This window comes from Sorex araneus, chromosome 5 (assembly GCF_027595985.1).
Source record: "Sorex araneus isolate mSorAra2 chromosome 5, mSorAra2.pri, whole genome shotgun sequence".
NCBI classification, from domain to species: domain Eukaryota; kingdom Metazoa; phylum Chordata; class Mammalia; order Eulipotyphla; family Soricidae; genus Sorex; species Sorex araneus.
Window position 1 is genome coordinate 97,752,002 of NC_073306.1, and position 16,709 is coordinate 97,768,710.

Consider the following 16,709-nt stretch of genomic DNA (forward strand, 5'->3'; position numbering starts at 1 on the left):
CGCAGTTATCAGCTAAAATGTTACTTTTGCCATGCCAGAATCTTTTATGCATAGTTGACTCAATTCCCAGCCTTATGGCCTTTAATATTTTGTAATGACATAAACCTATTGAGTTGCCTAGAATTCTGGTCTCCCTTTTCAAGTAAGTTTAAGCCAAAGGACCATAGTTAGATAATTTAAGGCTTATACCTGGCATCACATAGGACCACATTTACGTGTTAAACAGTAAGCGGACCATGCTATTCCAGTGGCTCTTCTCCAGGTTGGTTTCATTCTCGGGCAGGCAGAATAGCAGAAGTGATCATTGGTAACTTCTGGCTTGAATAATTCTTTCAGTTGTTGTTTGTAGAGATTACACAGTATCTCATTTTCTTTAGTCATTAAAAGTTGCAAGTACCAGACTGGAAAGAGAGTACAGCTGGCAGAGAACTTGCCTTGCACTCAGCTGACTCTGGCTCAGTCCCTGACACCCCATACATTCTCCTGATTACTGAGCACTTCTGGATGTGGCCCCAAGACAACAGCAAAAAAGTTGCAAGTAGATTCTGATAAAAATGGTATGGATCACATTCTCATGCATAAACTAATCACTGTGGCAAACAAACTTAATGTTCTGACACAGGTCTTGGTAGGATGGAATATAGCCTTATGCAAGCATGTAGTGTGGATATTCCACAAGATTTTGTTTACCAGAAGAGAATTAAAAGTGGGGAGCAGAAAAGTATATACTTATGTCCATGTATTTCCTAGTTCAGTTCACTGAAAGAGACTTAAAGCAATAAGAGACAGGTAACAATGAATCTTCCTTGCTGATATCATTATCTCCTGAAAGAACAAGGACTCCTTAGAGTGAAATGACTGATTCCATGTCTTAGGACTTATACCTCCTATCAGTGGTTGAGAACCAGTAAAAAAGAAAAGAACAATACTCAACCTAATCCCTCAGAGAGCTACTACAGGGGCAACCTACAAAGATTCCCCTTCAGAGCACCCAGGAACCCCCATAGAAGCACCAGTTCAGTGAGTGAGGATAATAGCATAGAAGACTACCAGCACCAACCAGCTCTCAAATAATTATGAAAGACGTCAGATATCACTGTGTCACTATCTCATTGCTCATCAATTTGCAAGAGCGGATGCCAGTAATGTCTCTGTCCCTGTCTCGTTCAGGGTCAGGGGAATGAGGCTCATTATTGTTACTGTTTTTGGCATATCGAGTACGCCACATGTAGCTTGCCAGGCTCTGCTATGCAAGATTCTAACATCAAATATGGTGATCTATAATGAGCGCAAAGAAACAATGGTACTGTTAGTTAAGCACAGGAAAGTATGAGAGCAGAAATAAGAAAACTGCAATCAGGAGTGACAGAAGGGAAGAGTATGGTAGGTTGAAAAAAAGTTTTTTTAATAGAAGGCTTCAGCAACAGAGGAACAGCAGCTGAGATCAGTAAGCTCCAACTGAGTTGTGGGAAACCTCTAGAAAACAGAAGATGGAAAAATCTAAAAAAGAAATGAATAGGTATGAGTTTAAGAGGAACAATATAAGAATGTTGGCGTCCCTGAGGAATAGAAAGGCAAAACCACTAGTTAAACAACTCATATTTTTCCTTTATAACTTTAAAATTCCGTGTTTGATTCCTCCACCCCTCTTGGAGAGCCTGGCAAGCTACCGAGAGTATCCCACCCGCACAGCAGAGCCTGACAGGCTACCTGTGGCATATTCGATATACCAAAAACAGTAACAACAAGTCTCACAATGGATACGTTACTGGTACCCACTCCAGATGAGCAACGATGACAGTGATACAGTGATACACTATTGTTAAATTTTATATTTGTAGTATGTATCTATTTTATGTAAGTTTTAATTACCATAGAATTATTCACATTTATATAATCTAAACAGTTTGAAAAAAACTATCAACTTATTTACAATTTTGTGGGATTTTAGGAATATAACTTTATTAATCTATAATTGTTATGACCTCCACACTCCAGAAAAAAGTCTCTTTTGTGTGTGGGACATAAAGAAACACAATGAGAGCACAACAGCCAGATGTATCAGAACTATAGGTATATTGCTGTCTACAGAACTGAGCTCACAGGGGTTGTGATGTGTGAAAAGTGGGAGCAGGGGCATATGGGGACATTGTTGGAGAGAAGCAGACACTCTGGTGTGGTATGACATTGGAATGATGCATTCATGGGACTGTCATTAACAGTAAATCCTGGTTTCAATAAAATAAAACAGTAAATCATGGTACCTCAATAAAAATGGGGGGAAATAAAGGATGGCCAAGATATATAAACAAAAAGTCATAAAATTAAAAAAAAATCAAAACATGTAAAAGAGTCAAACACACTTCTCCAGACATACAGATGTCCATAAGGCACATTTTTTAAAAATGCTAATTATCACTTTCATCTGTTAATTAAAATTATAAGATATCACCACACCTAAAAGAATAGCCTATGCTTTTTTTTTTTAAGATAAAGGTTTACTTTTATTTATTTATTTATTTATTTATTTTTGCTTTTTGGGTCACACCCAGCGATGCTCAGGTGTTACTCCTGGCTTTGCACTCAGGAATTACTCCTGGCGGTGCTTGGGGGACCATATGGGATGCCGGGGATCGAACCCGGGTCGGCCGCGTGCAAGGCAAACGCCGTACCCGCTGAGCTATCGCTCCGGCCCCAGCCTATGCTTTTTAAATATTAAAAACTAATTGTTGGCAAGCATATGGGAGGAAAAGGATCCCTCATTTTTGTGTACTATTCACATGCAGTTGGTGAAAACATAAACTCATGCAAGCTCAATAGAGCAGAAAACATTATTGACGTTTCTGAAAACGTAACAAAGAGATGTACTGTTTGATCCAGTAATTCCACTCTTGCTTATCTATTTAAATAAGTTTTTTTAAAAAACTAAGTTTAAAAGATATATGTGTTAAAAAGTGTGAAAATAATTTTGGAGGGGTTTTGATGAGAAAGGAACCTTCATCCACTGTTGCTGCAAAAGTCATCGGTTTAGCGTCTATGGAAAGCAATATGGATATCTATTTAAAAAATAGGATACTATTTCTTGACATCTATCACTTCTTTGTATCTGTCCCCAAGACACAAAAACACTGATTAAAAAAATATGTATGTACACCTATATACATTGCCGCATTTAGTTACAGTAGTTAAGATGTGGAAACAACCCAAATGCCCAAATAAAAATGAATGGATTATATACAAATTAAATAGTATGCAGCTCAAAGAAAACAAAAACATTCACTTTGCATCAGCATGAATGGAACTAGAGGATATCGTATTGAGTGAAGTCAATCAGAAGGAAAAGGATTGAGATAATTTCTCTCCTACGTGGAACTTAAAGAATCACACAGCAAGGGCCAAGTTGATAATATAGCAGATAAGATGCTTGCTTTGCACACCACTGACCTGGGTTTGATCCCTGGTACCCCATATGTTCCCCTGAATCCTCCAAGAGTGATATTTGAGCTCAGAGCCAGGAGTAAACCCTGAGAACAGCTTGGTGTGGCTCCAGGCCCACTAGGAGTGATCACTGAACACTAGAACCATGAGTAATCCCTGAACACAGCTGGGTGTGCCCAATAAAAAAAACCCTGCATCTCCAAAACATAAGTATTTTCAGTCTTAGATGAACAGGGATATGGTTCAATGGTAAATCACATGACTCATGTGCTGAGCCCTGGGTTTAATCCAAGCACTGTAAAAAATAGGTGGTGGTGGTGAAGTTTCTTATGATCTAATAAGGTCACTTTTGTCTCCAAAAATAAATAATAGTCTCCTCAGTCCCCAGATCTTCTCACCCATGTTCTGAAAAAGTTCCAGCTCTGGTGCAGCGGTGGCAGAATCCTGCATGCATGTACAGTCCTGCAGATGAAACACATGAGAGTGACCATTGAATAGTTCCAGAAGAATCTCCATATTGGAAAAAAAGAGCTGGGAAGAAAATAGACTATGAGTGTGATCACATGGAGGGGATGGACAAAAGAGATGTAGTGTAGGCATAGAAAAAGGCCCTAGGCCTTTCCGGCCCCGCGCGAGATCGACCCCGGAGGCAACTAAACCACTTTGGACACGAGCGGCGCCCCCAAAATGCATCCAAACTGTGTGCTCGGAGCTTCTGGCCCAGGCGCTGCTGGCAGGGTATGGTCTTTTCTCTCTCAACTCTTTCTTTTTGAACGCAGCGAGGCAATAGGCGGTTTTTAGACTATGCAGGAAGCCCGGGAAAGCCAATGGGGCGGGACTTCCGGATCCGCCCTGTGCCGGCCGACATTTAAGCGCAGAGCCATGTGGGGACGCTCCTTTCCGGCCCCGCGCGAGATCGACCCCGGAGGCAACTGAACCACTTTGGACACGAGCGGCGCCCCCAAAATGCCTCCAAACTGTGTGCTTGGAGCTTCTGGCCCAGGCGCTGCCAGCGAGTGATGCAATTACCAAAAGAATTTTCCCTGGACTTCATATAGAAATCCAAAACCTAATATCTCTTGATTGTCAGCAGCGTGTAAATGTTCCTTTTTGGCAGGGCTTACCGTGGGGGGAAACTCCAAACAATAGTACTGAGTTTTTTGTTGAAGGGTAAAAGATTGTAGTGATAGAACTTTAGGCAGAATTTTCCCTGGGCTTTATATAGAAACCCAAAACCGTGCGGCCGCGGCAGCCTAATGTCATCTAATCATCAGCAATATGAAATGGTTCCTTTGTAATGGGTTGGACTTTGGGGGGACCATAATAGGGTTGAAGTTTGTAGCGACGTGTAATTTCTGGCTGTACTTTCCCTGGACTTTATACAGAAATTCAAAGCCGCGAGGCCGCTGCCATGGCCGCGCAACCTATTGTCATTTAATCATCACCAATATGAAATGGTTCCCTTTTAATGGGTCGGACTTTGGTGGGAAATCCTAACAAGAATAGTAAGTCTTTTGCTGAAATATTGAAGGCCACCAAAGTGGTAGCCATCTCTATAGACTGAACTAAGCCATATCCCCACGCCGGCTGAGAAGAAATATCCTTCTTTCTCGGGAAGAAACGCGGCATGGCGTTAACCATAGTATGATGCCCATTAAGCTGACACGGACCTGGTGGCGTGGGAATGGGATACAAGGGAATAAGTTATTATGTACTTGGAACAGCGGGACGCTGGTGGAATCTCGAGCCGGGGCTAATACCAGCGTATTACTTTTGGTTCCAGAAACTGCTTGCAGACATTCTACCAGACTATCAACTAAGCCAGAGCCCCACGCCGGCTGATGACGGGAAATAACCATCTTTTTTGGTTTGTTTTCCCTTTGTCAGGCAGCGTGGTGATTACTAAAGAGGCGTGATCTTGGTGGCGCGGGACGAGGGGGGAAAAAATAGAAAAGTTATGTAACAAACAGCGGGACTTAATATCTCTACATTCTCAGCAATGGAGAGCCATCAAATGCTTCCTTGACAGTAGGACTGTCTTCTCTTTTTTGGGGGGAAACCCTAGCAACAATAGTGAATTATGTGTTGAAACATGGACTGTAACCAAGATAAAGCGTAAACGAAGTGAAACTTACCACGTACAAGGGCGGGGACGGAGAGGGGGCGGGAGGTATAATGGGGTGGTTGGTGATGGAATATGGGCACGGGTGAAAGGAAGGGTGTTTGAGTATTGTATAACTGACATAATCCTGAGAACTATGTAACCCTCCACAAGGTGATTCAATAAAATTTAAATTTAAAAAAAAAAAGAAAAAGGCCCTAGGAATATCAAAGATATACAAGGCACTGGTTGAATTCTACAAGAGAACATTCAATCCCATCAGAAAATGGGGTGATGAAATGAACAGAAACTTTCTCAAAGGAGTAACCCGAATGGCCAAAAGGCATATGAGAAAATACTCTACATCACTAATCATCAGGGAGATGCAGATCAAAACAACAATGAGATATCATCTCACACCACAGAATAAGAACAAAAGCAACTGGTGTTGATGTGGATGTGGGGAGAAAGAAACGCTCCTTCACTGCTGGTGGGAATGCCGACTGGTTCAGCCCTATTGGAAAACAGTATGGATGATTATCAAAAAACTAGAAATTGAGCTCCCGTTTGATCCAGCAATACGACTCCTGGGAATATATCCCGGTGAGGCAAAAAGGTTTAGTAGAAATGACATGTGCACTTGTATGTTCATTGCAACACTGCTTACAATAGCCAAAATCTGGGGGGGGGAGAACCCGAAAGCCCAAGAACAGATGACTGGTTAAAGAAACTTTGGCACATCTACACAACGGGATACTATGCAGCTGTTAGAAAAGATGAAGTCATGAAATTTTCATATAAGGGGATCAACATGGAAAGTATCATGTTAAGTGAAATGAGTCAGAAAGGGGATAGACATAGAAAGATTGCACTCATCTGAGGAATATAAAGTAACAAAATGGGAGAGTAACACCCAAGAGTAGTAGAGATAAGAACCAGGAGGTCTGCTCCACAGCTTGGAAACCGGCCTCACAAGCTGGGGGGAAAGGCAGCTCAGGTAGATGAGACCACCAAGTAAAGGATGTTGGGAGGACCCACTCGGGTTGAAAGATGTGTGCCGTCTGACCATGCAAGTGGAAGCAAACATAAACAACTGGTACTACATCAAACTAAGCTTCTGCACTTCAAAAGGAACAGTGACCAAAATACAGAAAGAGCCCACAGAATGGGAAAGAATATTTACCCAATATCCATCTGATAAGGGATTAATATCCAGGATATACAAGACACTCGTAGAACTGTATAAGAAAAAAAACCTCCGACCCCTTCAATAAATGGGGAGAAGAAATTAACAGAAATTTCCTCAAAAAAAGAAATATAAATGGCCAAAAGGCACATGAAAAAATGCTCCACATCGCTAGTCATCAGGGAGATGCAAATCACATGAAAAAAATATCATCTCACACCACAGAGACTGGCACACATTCAAAATCTAATCAGTGCTCGTGTGGATGTGGGGAAAAATGGACGCTCTTTCACTGTTGGTGGGAATGTCGACTGATCCAGTCTTTCTGGAAAGCAATATGGACAGTCCTTCAAAAACTAGAAATTGAGCTTCCATATGACTCCGCAATACCACTTCTGGGATTATATCCCAAGGATGCAAAAAAGCACAGTAGAAATGACATCTGTATCTATATACTCATCGCAGCGCTGTACACAATAGCCAAAATCTGGAAACAACCTGAGTGCCCTAAAACAGATGACTGGTTAAAGAAACTTTGGTACATCTACACATTGGAATACTATGCAGCTGTTAGGAGAGAAATTTGCTTATAAATTGATAGACATGGAGAGTATTGTGCTAAGTGAAATGAGTCAGAAAGATAGGGACAGACATAGAAGGTCTGCAGTCATTTGTGGAGTATAGAATAACATCACGTAAGGCTGACATCCAAGGACAGTAGATACAAGGGCCAGGAGGATTGCCCCATAGCTGGAAGACTGTTTAATGAGTGGAGGGGAGAAGACAGATGGAATAGAGAAGGGATCACTAAGAAAATGATAGCTGGAGGAACAAGTTGGGATGGGAGATGCATGCCGAAAGTAGATAATAGAACAAACATGATGACCTCTCAGTGTCTGTGTTGCAAGCCATAATGCCCCAAAGTAGAGAGAGAGTATAGGGAATATTGCCTGCCATGGAGGCAGTGGAAGGGTGGGAAAGGGCGGATATACCCGGGATATCAGTGGTGGGGAATGTGCACTGGTGGAGGGATGGTTGTTTGATCATTGTGAGATTGTAACCCAAACAAGAAAGCTTGTAACTATCTCACAGCAATTCAATAAAATAAAAAAAAGAAAGATGCGTGCCGAAAGTAGACTATAGACCAAACATGACGGGCACTCAATACCTCTATTGCAAACCACAACACCCAAAAGGAGAGAGAAAGAAGGGAATGCTCTGCCACAGAGGCGGAGTGGAGTCAGGGGATGGAGTGGGGGTGGTGGGAGGGATACTGGGAACATTGGTGGAGGAGAATGGGCACTGGTGGAGGGATGGGTGAACAATCATTGTATGACTGAAATGCAAACACAAAAGTTCATAAGTTTGTAACTGTACCTCACAGTGATTCACTAATAAAAAATAAATAAATAAAGAGAAAAAGGCCCCAGGAACAAAAAGGGGGGATGGAAGAGGGAGATAAAGCAATAATACAAGAATTAAGGCACTTATCTTGGACACTGCCTACCCAAATTTGATCTCCCAGCACCACATATGGTCCCCCAAGCACAACTAAGAGTAATTGCTGTGCACAGATCCAGGAATGCACAGAGCTGTGCACAGCGCCAGAGTGTGGCACAATTCCATCCCTCCCCAATAAAGAGGTTTGGGATGAAAATCTATTCCCCAATTTTCTAAGTGTCCAGCCTCACAAAGCCTGGTTGGGAGGCTAGATATGGGCCAGACAAGGTCCCTGGGCTGGCACTTATAATGGATATGTATCAGTGGCACCATGCATGGGAGCAACCTTTAGTATTCCAATTCAAGATGGAGCTTGAACAGATAACCGCCTGTTCCAAATGAACACAATAGCTGCTTCATCTTCCATGACATCCTCTGTTGTCAAATGTGATATTATTGTCAGAAAGGAGACTTCTCCAGACTAAGAAAGTCTAGTTCTATTGTTCATGGAAACCATGCTTAAAGACTGACAACCAAACCAGAGTAAAGTGTTGGAATCACGCTGGTACTGTTCCCAAACCACCTGGCTGGTGCCCTCCTATTGAGCAATCCTAGAGTATTCTCCTGGAGGTCTGAGGACTTCAGAGACAGCACTTCAGAAATGGGGAAGGATGGCACCAAAAGGGGCATCATCTCCCCATAATTTATAGTTGCTGTAGCCCAGTTAATAGGTTTTGCTAAATTATTTATCCTTTGTCCTTCCATAGTTCCAAGCAGCTTAGGCTTGACTTTGGGTTGTCCTTTCTCCCTCGCAGAGAGTTTATGTTAATTGAGTTAATTATCAATTAACAAAGTTGCTACAATTGTTACACCCATTGCAGTGCTTCTGTGGCACACCCATTTCCACAGGGGCACTCCCAATTCCCAATGTTTATGTTTCTCTCCATGTTGCTTTACTTACCCCTGTCTGTTAATCCTTTGTTGTATTGTTTTCCATTATGTCCTTGTCCTCCCTCTGCATAGAGCAGTTTCTCTTTTCCTATATTAGCAATGGTTGGTTTCAATAAAGTCATCACTGGCTATCAACTTGTCAATTCGTTCTTCTGTCAATCAGCCAGGGGTGAATGGTTAGCCCCCCAAACTCCAAGGGACACAGACACCACAGGATGGTAACAGTAAGACATCAGGGACTGTGAACACTGTAGGTTTGAAACCACTTTGGAAAACTAGCTTTTCTTCAAAGGTTCAATATCCAGTTACCATATGGCACTGCACTGGCTCTCCTGGGTATATTCATTCATACAGTGAACCAATGTTTAGGGCTAATTATTTAAAACTCAATCGAAAGTGGGACCAGAGGGATAGTTCAGCAAGTAAGGCTCTTACTTTGCATCCATTGACCTGAGTTCCATTCCTAGTACCCCATATTGACCCCCAAAGCACCTCCAGGAATGAGCCCTGGGTGCATAGACAAGAATAAGTCCTGCACATAGCTGGGCATGACCTGAAACCATAAAAGTAAAAATGTCTCAAGTGATCAGCAACAGAGCAATGCCTAAAGAAAATGTGATGTACGTATATAATAAAATATTCTCCAGGGCCAGAGAGATAATACAAGTGATTAAGGTGTTTACCTTGCACACTTTCAATCCAGGTGTGATCCCAGCACTATAAATGGTCCCCAGTCCTGCCAGGAGTAAGACCTGAGCACTGCTGCATATGTCCTCCCAAGAAAGAAAACAGTATTCTTCAATGATCACGGCAATAGACTGTGTAAACTCCAGGCGACTAGAGGACCCCAGACCCCAGCATCTCTCTCTCTCTCTGTCTCTCTGTCTCTCTCTCTGAACCTTTGAAGAAAAGCTAGTTTTCCAAAGTGGTTTCAGACCTCTCTCTCTCTATCTCTCTCTGTCTCTGTCTGTCTCTGTCTCTGTCTCTCTCTCGCCGCCTGCATTCCATGGTCTCAGGCCACTCCCCCACCCCAGACGTCCTACACCATGGGCGAACGAAGGAGGAAAGGAGAGCTAGGCTGGTTAGTGATCAGTTGCCATTTATTCCATTCTCCCCATGCACCTGTTCCAGTCTCACTGAGCCCCTCATTCTAGTCTCACACTGCCTCTCATTCCTGTCTCCTCTTGTCTCTCCTGCTCATCTCTCCATGCTCCATCTTGCAGCCTGGTCTCTCTAGTCTCTCTCCAATTCCACGCATTGGGGGTAGACATCACACCCCATCTTGTTGCACAATCAACATATCAAAGGTCCTTCCTGATCACCAATCAGGCTCAAGGGTGGAAATAGCACCTAGGTGTTTCTCCTCTCCTTAGTCCAATAACTTAATTTACATCGTAATTCTACTTTTTAATATTAGTTATTTTGTATGGATACAGTAAGGATATGGATACATACATCCATACACAGTATGCATACATAAAGCTTGTAGGGCGACTCTCCTGGGGAAATCTCACTATAGACCTCAGAGTACAGTGCTCAGGCCAGATTTAGCTTTCCTAACCCTAGCAGGGGCCTAATCCAGTTATTACTTTTTGGATAATGGCAGAATTTGTCCATAACCATACTCTTAATTTATAATTAAGTGTTATGGCGCTTTGACCTTGCCCATTTTGATGCCAGAGTAGCTCACAGCTTGCCCTAGGTCCACCCAGGCCCTCGTCAGGACCCTGCTTTTGGGATGCTAGGAAATAAGAGCAACTGAGGCTTAAGTTGAGAGAACAGATGCCCAGGAGTGAGTATCATTCAGAGCCAATTAACTCCCAAGTTACAAAAGCCTGTGTCTATACAAAAAGGATGTCTTCCTGTGTCTATACAAAAAGGATGTTGCTCTGAATTAACTATGCAAAGAACTTAAAGAGAAGAGAAAAGCAATATTTACAAGTTAACAGAGTCTGATTAGGAAATAAAGGTAATTGACTGGTTGAGGAAGTAGTGTACAAAGAAAGAGGTTACAAATAAACACAAAGGAATGAGAGCACTGTGATGGGGGTAATCGAATAAACCTAAGCTCCCTGTGGCAAGGCAGAAAGGATAAATCAATGTTATCCTACAATGGACTAATGATATGTAAATTATTTTTGGAAACTTTATGCTAACATAAGACCATTTATGTATGACTCCTTTTATGTAAAATTACCAGCCCAGGGCAGTCCTTACAGACAGAAAGTAGGTTAATGTTTGCCTAGGCCTTTTTTGAAGATAGGGGAGGGGGACATGGGGAGTAAATGTGTTTAGGTTTTGTTTGTTGGTTTTGTTTTAATTTTTTTGGGGGGATGGGGGTAATACTAAAGTGATTGAGGCAATGGTTGTACAACTCTGGGAATATGCTAACTGAAAGGTCCAGGAACAGGCTCACAGAAATGAGAAACAGTCCAACAGGAGAATAAGGCTGAAATGGGTTTCTTGAAAGCACGTACAGAGGAAGTTCAGAGGCCTTTAAAGAAGTCAGTGTAAGTCGCCTCGACCTGCATTTTAGGGTGGATTTACAGGGGGCTGGTAATGCATTATTAGCTTGGAACCAGGTCCTGTTTACTCCTGATAAGGGTTAGTTGCCTTGCACCATGACCTGTCAGAAGAAGTCTTTGTTGTGAATCCCAGGACTTCCCTGGGGTACCCCTTAAGAACTCTAATCTCAGACGAAGTCTTCAAAATACAATGATAAGAATATCACTGAATTGAGGAAAGCAATAGAAGAAACCTCCAAAAATAGAAAGCATGAGAAAGCTATAATCAGAAGTCACTGAACTGGCACATAAGCTGCCTGAACCCATATGCTGCCTGTATTGCTACTGAGCATGTTTTCTTGCCCACATCGTGACATGGACATGTGTACCTTCATACTTTAACACTGGGGTGTGTAGCGGGGCTCTGTTTCACACCTCTTCTGAAGAAGGCCAGATTTTTTCTGTCCTCTCTCTCTCTCTCTCTCTCTCTCTCTCTCTCTCTCTCTCTCTCTCTCTCTCTCTCTCAACTTCCAAATAAAATCTGTCATACACTGCTTGTATTCTCCTGAAATTCTCTTCCGTGAGAGAAAGGCAAGAATCAAAAGGCCTGGTTAAGGTCAAAGACTGACTTTACCATATGGGGTGCCAGGAATCAAACTCAAGTCAGCTGTATGCAAGGCAAATGCCCTACCCACTATATTATCGTTCCAGTCCCATCCACAGTAGACTCTTATTAGTCCTATATTTCCTCAAAGTTCCCTGGGTAGCAGAGGTGTATAGAGAGAAAGTGACAGATTCTCTTCTAGAGGCTGCCACCTCTCTCTCTCCCACTTCACATAAGTCACCAGGAAATCCACAAAACAATGAGATGGCATCTCATTGTTGTTTTGATATGCATCTCCCTGATGATTAGTGATGAGGAGCAATTTTTCATGTGTCTTTTAGCCATTCTGATTTCTTCCTTGAGAAATTTTCTGTTCATTTTATCTCCCCATTTTCTGATGGAGTTGGATATTTTCTTCTTGTGGTGTTTAACCAGTGCCTTGTAAATCCTTGATATCAACCCCTTATCCGATGGGTATTCGGTGAATATCCTTTCCCATTCTGTAGACTGTCTTTGTATTCTGGTAGCTGTATCTTTTGAGGTACAGAAGCTTCTCAGTTTAAGATAGTCCCATTTGTTTATCTCTGTTTCCACTTGCCTGGTCAGTGGCGAGTTATCTTTGAAGATACCTGTAGCTTCAATGTCATGGAGGGTTTTGCTGACCTTGTCTTCAATGTACCTTATGGATTCTGGTCTAATGTTGAGGTCTTTAATCCATTTTGATCTGACTTTTGTGCATGGTGTTAGGTATAAGTTTGAGCCCATTTTTTTTGCATGTAGCTGTCCAGTGTTGCCAGTACATTTGTTAAAGAGGCTTTCCTTGCTCCCTTATCAAAGATTAGATGATCATATATTTGAGGTTGTGTGTAAGGGTATTCTACCCTGTTCCATTGGTCTGCAGCTCTGCCTTTGTTCCAGTACCATGCAGTTTTAATTACTACTGCTTTGTAGTTGAGGTTGGAGAAGGTGATGCCTCCTATCTTCTTTTTCCCCAAAATTGCTTTAGCTATTCATGGGGTTTTGTTGTTCCATATGAATTTTAGGAGTGTTTGGTCCACTTCCTTGAAGAATGTCATGGGTATCCTTCTAGGGATCGCATTGAACCTGTATAATGCTTTGGGAAGTATTGCCATTTTGACAATATTAATTCTCCCAGTCCATGAACAGGGGATGTGCTTCCATTTCCTTGTGTCCTCTTTTATTTTGTGACGTAACGTTTTGTAATTTTCTCTGTACAGGTCCTTCACCTCCTTAGTTAAGTTGATTCCGAGGTACTTGATTTTCTGAGGCATGATTGTGAACGGGGTTGCTTTTTTCATATCACTTTCTTCTCTCTCATTATTCACATATAGGAAAGCCATGGACTTTGGGGTATTGATTTTATAGCCTGCGACTTTACTATATGAGTCTATTGTTTTGAGGAGTTTCTCAGTAGAGGCTTTGGGGTTCTCTAAATATAATATTATATCATCTGCGAATAGTGAGAGCTTGATTTCTTCCTTTCCTATCTGGATGCCCTTAATGTCTTTTTCTTGCCTAATCGCTGTTGCAAGTACTTCCAGTACTATCTTGAACAGAAGTGGTGAGAGTGGGCATCCTTGCCTTGTCCCTGATCTTAGAGGGAAGGCCCTTAGTTTTTTGCCATTGAGGATAATGCTTGCTATAGGCTTGTGGTAGATGGCTTTGACTATATTGAAGAAGTACCCTTCTATGCCCATTTTGGTGAGAATTTTCATCATGAATGGGTGCTGGATCCTGTCAAATGCTTTCTCTGCATCTATTGATATGATCATATGGTTTTTATCTTTTCTTTTGTTGATATGGTGAATTATGTGATTGACTTCCAAATGTTGAAACATCCTTGCATCCCCGGGATGAATCCCACTTGATCGTGGTGTATGATCTTTTTGATGAGTTGCTGGTTTCTATTCACTAATATTTCGTTGATGATCTTTGCATCCATGTTCATCAGAGATATCGGCCTGTAGTTTTCTTTTTTTTTGTGGTGTCTCTGTTTGCTTTTGGTATTAGGGTGATATGTGCCTCATAGAAACTAGGGTGTTTCCGTTTCCTCGATTTCCTGGAAGAGCTTGAGAAGAATTGGCAACAGGTCCTCTTTAAGTGTTTGGAAGAATTCACTAGTGAATCCATATGGATCTGGACTTTTGTTTCTGGGAAGACTTTTGATTACAGTTTCAATTTCCTTGATAGTAATGGGTCTATTCAGGTATTCCAAATCATCTTGGTTCAGCCTTGGGAGGCTATAGGAATCCAGGAATTTATCCATTTCTTCTAGATTCTCATGTTTCGTGGTGTACAGACTTTCGAAGTAGTCTCTGATGATCTTTTGAATTTTTTTGGTTTCTGTTGTGATGTCCCCCCTTTCATTTCTAATTCGGTTTATTAGAGTTCTTTCTCTCTCTTTGTGAGTCTTGTTAATGGTTTATCAATCCTATTTATTTTCTCAAAGAACCAGATCTTAGATTCATTGATCTTTTAGATTGTTTTTTTGGGTTTCATATCATTAATCTCTGCTGTAAGTTTTATAATTTCTTTCCTTCTGCCTGGTTTGGGCTCCTTTTGTTGGTCCTTTTCTAAGGTCTTGAGCTGTGAGGTCAGGTTATTTATATGGGTCCTTTCTTCCTTCCTGAGATATACTTGCAGAGCTATAAAATTTCCCCTTAACACAGCTTTAGCTGTGTCCCACAGGTTCTGGTAGCTCCTGTCTTCATTCTCATTTGTTTCCAGGTACCTTTTGATTTCTTCCTGATTTCCTCCCTGACCCATTCATTGTTCAACAATGAGTTGTTTAATTTCCAGGTGTATGGTTTGGTCCTCAGCGTCTGTGCATGATTAATTTCTATCTTCAGTGCATCATGGTTGATACAAGAAGATAGATGATAAAATTTCTATCTTGTTGATTCTATGGAGGTAATCTTTGTGGCCCAGCTCATGATCTATTTTGGAGAATGTTCCGTGTGCACTGGGAAAGAATGTGTATTCTTTTTTATGGGGATGCAAAGCCCTGTATAGATCTATTATTAGCCCTCTCTCTTCTATTTCTTCCTTGAAGGCCAGTGTTTCCTTGCTGAATTTTGATCTTGTTGATCTATCTAGAGGTAATAAGGCAGTGTTGAAGTCTCCAACTACTATTGCGTTGCTAGCGATGTCATCTCTAAAATATGTTAGCAGTTGTTTTAAGTATTTCGTTGGTCCCTCATTAGGCGAATATACGTTTAGGAGTGTGAGTTCTTCCTGCTGTATGTATCCCTTGATTAGTAAGAAATGGCCTTAGCTGTCCCTTCTAATCTTTTTCAACCTGAAATCTATATTGTCCGATACTAGTGTGGCCACCCCGGCGTTTTTGAGGGAGTTGTTTGCTTGAAGGATTGTTTTCCATCCTTTGACTTTGAGTCTGTGTTTGCTCTGACCAATACAGATTGTGTTTCTTGTAGGCAGCAGAATGCTGGGTTCAGTTTCTGAATCCATTTTGCCACTCTGTGTTTCTTGATGGGTGCATTTAGACCATTGACATTGAGAGAGATTATTGTCGTGGAGTTTTGTGCTATCTTTCTGTAGGAGTTTGTTGTGCTGTAGGGGTTTTTCTTTTCTTACAGTAGCCCCTTTAGTCCTTCTTTTAAGTTTGGTTTTGAGTCTATGAAGTTCCTGAGCTGTTGTTTATTCATGAAATTGTGTATGGTTCCTTCAAGTTTGAGTAAGAGCTTAGCTGTATATGTATTCGTGGTGAGGCGTTCATTTCATTGAGTTTTTTCACTATATCCCACCACTGTCTTCTGGCTTGGAGGGTTTCCTTTGATAAGTCTGCTGTGAATCTAAGGGGTGCTCCTTTGTATGTGATTTCTTTTTTTTTAACCTTGCTGCTTGCAGTATTGAGTCCCTATCTGTGGCATCCATCATTCTGACTATGATATGACTTGAAGTCTTTTTATTAGGTTCTCTTCTAGCTGGCACCCTTTGGGTTCCTAGGATCTGGACATCTGCAGTATCCAGCTCTGGGAACTTTTCAGCAATGATTTCTTTAACTGTGGCTTTCTCATTAGGGTTGCCTCCCCGTCGTTCCGGAACTCCAATGATTCTTATGTTATTCCTCTTGGCATCATCCCCTAGGTCTCTGATTCGCCCTAGAGCTATTTTGAGGTCTTTTCCAATTGTTTGTTGTAGATAAACAACAGCTTTCTGCTGCTCATCTTCAAGCTCACTAATTCTATCTTAAGCTGTAGCCATTCTACTGTTGAGGGCTCCCACTGTGTTTTTTATTTTGTCTACAGTTTCTTTTATTCGTGACATTTCTGAATGTAACTTTCCTATTTCTGCTCTCATTTCTTCCTGTAATTTCTTCACTGACTGCTCCACTGTTTCTTTAAGTTCGATGAACATTCTCAGAATTTCTTCTCTGAATTCTTTATCGGAGAGATCATATTTGTGGGAAACCCCTGCTGAGGCTTCTGGACTCTTTTCTTCATC

At 41.6% G+C, this 16,709-nt stretch overlaps 1 protein-coding gene across 2 annotated transcripts in view; it reads left to right on the plus strand.

Annotated features, from left to right (window-relative positions):
• Window positions 1-16,709, plus strand: part of ZNF286A (zinc finger protein 286A) — a 70,891-nt gene that overhangs the window by 38,143 nt on the left and 16,039 nt on the right. The window contains exon 6 of one of the 2 annotated variants that reach the window (XM_055138457.1): window positions 3,820-9,112. The exons of the other annotated variant lie outside the window; for it this stretch is intronic. The gene's annotated coding sequence lies outside the window, so the exon portion shown is untranslated. Of the gene's footprint in view, window positions 1-3,819; window positions 9,113-16,709 lie in introns of those variants that run through there. 2 annotated transcript variants of the gene reach the window in all.